At 45.8% G+C, this 5,000-nt stretch overlaps 1 protein-coding gene across 1 annotated transcript in view; it reads left to right on the top strand.

Annotated features, from left to right (window-relative positions):
• The window catches only part of igf1ra (insulin-like growth factor 1a receptor), a 59,307-nt gene that overhangs the window by 29,352 nt on the left and 24,955 nt on the right, over nucleotides 1-5,000 (top strand).

Below are 5,000 nucleotides of genomic sequence, written 5' to 3'. Positions count from 1 at the left end.
TGCATACACACACTCAACACGTACAAGCACATGCGCACAACACAAGTGCACAAATGACAATTTGCACGTGCATACACACACTCAACACATACAAGCACATGCGCACAACACAAGTGCACAAAATTACAATTTACACGTGCATACACACACTCAACACGTACAAGCACATGCGCACAACACAAGTGCACAAATTACAATTTACACGTGCATACACATACTCAACACCTACAAGCACATGCGCACAACACAAGTGCACAAATGACAATTTGCACGTGCATACACATACTCAACACACACAAGCACATGCGCACAACACAAGTGCACAAATGACAATTTGCACGTGCATACACATACTCAACACATACAAGCACATGCGCACAACACAAGTGCACAAATTACAATTTACACGTGCATACACACACTCAACACGTACAAGCACATGCGCACAACACAAGTGCACAAATTACAATTTACACGTGCATACACATACTCAACACACACAAGCACATGCGCACAACACAAGTGCACAAATTACAATTTACACGTGCATACACATACTCAACACGTACAAGCACATGCGCACAACACAAGTGCACAAATTACAATTTGCACGTGCATACACATACTCAACACACACAAGCACATGCGCACAACACAAGTGCACAAATGACAATTTACACGTGCATACACACACTCAACACATACAAGCACATGCGCACAACACAAGTGCACAAATGACAATTTACACGTGCATACACACACTCAACACATACAAGCACATGCGCACAACACAAGTGCACAAATGACAATTTGCACGTGCATACACACACTCAACACGTACAAGCACATGGCGCACAACACAAGTGCACAAATGACAATTTGCACGTGCATACACATACTCAACACGTACAAGCACATGCGCACAACACAAGTGCACAAATGACAATTTGCACGTGCATACACACACTCAACACATACAAGCACATGCGCACAACACAAGTGCACAAATTACAATTTGCACGTGCATACACATACTCAACACATACAAGCACATGCGCACAAACACAAGTGCACAAATTTCAATTTGCACGTGCATACACATACTCAACACATACAAGCACATGCGCACAACACAAGTGCACAAATGACAATTTGCACGTGCATACACATACTCAACACATACAAGCACATGCGCACAACACAAGTGCACAAATGACAATTTGCACGTGCATACACATACTCAACACACACAAGCACATGCGCACAACACAAGTGCACAAATTACAATTTGCACGTGCATACACACACTCAACACATACAAGCACATGCGCACAACACAAGTGCACAAATTACAATTTACCACGTGCATACACACACTCAACACGTACAAGCACATGCGCACAACACAAGTGCACAAATGACAATTTGCACGTGCATACACATACTCAACACATACAAGCACATGCGCACAACACAAGTGCACAAATTACAATTTGCACGTGCATACACATACTCAACACGTACAAGCACATGCGCACAACACAAGTGCACAAATGACAATTTGCACGTGCATACACATACTCAACACATACAAGCACATGCGCACAACACAAGTGCACAAATTACAATTTGCACGTGCATACACATACTCAACACACACAAGCACATGCGCACAACACAAGTGCACAAATGACAATTTGCACGTGCATACACATACTCAACACACAACAAGCACATGCGCACAACACAAGTGCACAAATTACAATTTACACGTGCATACACATACTCAAACACGTACAAGCGCATGCGCACAACACAAGTGCACAAATTACAATTTGCACATGCATACACATACTCAACACATACAAGCACATGCGCACAACACAAGTGCACAAATGACAATTTGCACGTGCATACACATACTCAACACACACAAGCACATGCGCACAACACAAGTGCACAAATTACAATTTGCACGTGCATACACATACTCAACACACACAAGCACATGCGCACAACACAAGTGCACAAATTACAATTTACACGTGCATACACACACTCAACACGTACAAGCACATGCGCACAACACAAGTGCACAAATGACAATTTACACGTGCATACACATACTCAACACATACAAGCACATGCGCACAACACAAGTGCACAAATGACAATTTGCACGTGCATACACATACTCAACACACACAAGCACATGCGCACAACACAAGTGCACAAATGACAATTTGCACGTGCATACACATACTCAACACACACAAGCACATGCGCACAACACAAGTGCACAAATTACAATTTACACGTGCATACACATACTCAACAAATACAAGCACATGCGCACAACACAAGTGCACAAATTACAATTTACACGTGCATACACACACTCAACACGTACAAGCACATGCGCACAACACAAGTGCACAAATTACAATTTACACGTGCATACACATACTCAACAAATACAAGCACATGCGCACAACACAAGTGCACAAATGACAATTTGCACGTGCATACACATACTCAACACATACAAGCACATGCGCACAACACAAGTGCACAAATTACAATTTACACGTGCATACACACACTCAACACGTACAAGCACATGCGCACAACACAAGTGCACAAATGACAATTTGCACGTGCATACACATACTCAACACATACAAGCACATGCGCACAACACAAGTGCACAAATTACAATTTACACGTGCATACACACACTCAACACATACAAGCACATGCGCACAACACAAGTGCACAAATTACAATTTACACGTGCATACACATACTCAACACGTACAAGCACATGCGCACAACACAAGTGCACAAATGACAATTTGCACGTGCATACAAATACTCAACACATACAAGCACATGCGCACAACACAAGTGCACAAATTACAATTTACACGTGCATACACATACTCAACACATACAAGCACATGCGCACAACACAAGTGCACAAATTACAATTTACACGTGCATACACATACTCAAATACAAGCACATGCGCACAACACAAGTGCACAAATGACAATTTGCACGTGCATACACATACTCAACACATACAAGCACATGCGCACAACACAAGTGCACAAATTACAATTTACACGTGCATACACACACTCAACACATACAAGCACATGCGCACAACACAAGTGCACAAATGACAATTTACACGTGCATACACACACTCAACACGTACAAGCACATGCGCACAACACAAGTGCACAAATGACAATTTGCACGTGCATACACATACTCAACACATACAAGCACATGCGCACAACACAAGTGCACAAATTACAATTTACACGTGCATACACACACTCAACACATACAAGCACATGCGCACAACACAAGTGCACAAATGACAATTTACACGTGCATACACACACTCAACACGTACAAGCACATGCGCACAACACAAGTGCACAAATTACAATTTACACGTGCATACACATACTCAACACACACAAGCACATGCGCACAACACAAGTGCACAAATTACAATTTGCACGTGCATACACATACTCAACACGTACAAGCACATGCGCACAACACAAGTGCACAAATGACAATTTGCACGTGCATATTCGTACGCGCATGCATGCACGGAGCATGCAAGTGCACGCATAATGATGCACACACATGCAGACACACACACATGCAGGCACACCGGCCTATGAGGACCGCCGTCTTAAGGGGCCTCAGATATGTGTGGTCTTTTATCTGGTTTCTAGACGTGTAAAGGTTGACGGGAAGCGAGCCGCTGCCGGTGGAACACAGAGGGGGGCTTAGCCCGGGGCGAGAGAGAGGAAGAAGAACATCTCCCAGTGTGACCGAGTGAGAAATGCCCAGCCCGGCCCGGCCCGACCCGGCCCGGCCTGAGCAGAATATCACAGTAGGTTCTCGTCCAAGGTTTATTTTAGCTGTATCCTGCTCCCCGTGGATGATGCTGGCTTGCTTAAGAGAGACAGACGGGGACTATTAGAACGTAGAGCACTTAAAATGTAATTTAAAGCTCCGCGTTGCGAAGCGGCCCGTCAGTTTGCAACCACGGCCAATATGGCAGGTTCGGTGTTTTTCCAGACATGTAGCGTTTTCTACATTTAGCTGTCTTCTTGTGACCTTCGAGTTGCGCGTCTCCGATTCGTCTCCGCGCCTTTTGTCCTCTCGAATTCGGGGTTTGTCTAACCGGATGTTATCCGCCACCGGCTACAGGGTACTCTGGAGCAGATAAGGGCTTTATAAACAACCGTCGACGATAGCTATCTAGGGGAGGACGTGTCGGGGCTCCTTTTCTTTATCTCCCCGCCGCTGACCCCTCGCTGAAGGCTCGCTGGCGGCTCCGCTGGCCACGGCCCACCTCTCTGAGACGCAATAAACCCGTGTGCGAACGAGAGAAGCAGGGAGGGAGGGGGAGGGAGACGCTGAAGGGGGAGGGCGTGAGACGGACTTCATTTTATCACTACGGTGCGGAGAGGCTGCGAATAGCAGCATTAGCACACTCGGAATCCATAACTTATCTCGAGCGTGGCGATGAGAGCTATGGGTTCGGTGGGACCACTTCTTTGGCTCGTTATGGATTATGGCTGAAGATGTGAACTGTGTCTGGCAGGTTCCTGTGATGGCAGAGTCAGGGACTCCTCCGTGCCTCGTAAATAAAGGGCCTCGGGTGTACGGGGCTGTAAGGATGAGTCAGATTGTTAGCCACCGGGCTGGCACCGTGGCACGGCTGGCACATGGTGAAGTTAAACATGCTGGACCGTGGCCCGCTCCTTGTGTTAGTCCATTGTGGCCACGGTATTATTAGCTCTCTGTGTTCCTCGGGAGGCCTCCCGGTCGTAAAAAGAGACACAGCCGGCCCCCTTTCCCTGGTGAGGGGCTGAGGTACTACACCGAGTCACCAGCGTGGAATGCTCTTGAAGTTTTTATACCTTGTAATACAGCGTTGAGCGTTTTAATTAAGCCAGAAAACC

This window comes from Lampris incognitus, chromosome 6 (assembly GCF_029633865.1).
Source record: "Lampris incognitus isolate fLamInc1 chromosome 6, fLamInc1.hap2, whole genome shotgun sequence".
In the NCBI taxonomy this organism is placed as follows: Eukaryota; Metazoa; Chordata; class Actinopteri; order Lampriformes; family Lampridae; genus Lampris; species Lampris incognitus.
The sequence above is the reverse complement of the archived record's forward strand: the minus strand, read 5'-3'. Positions and strand labels throughout refer to the sequence as shown.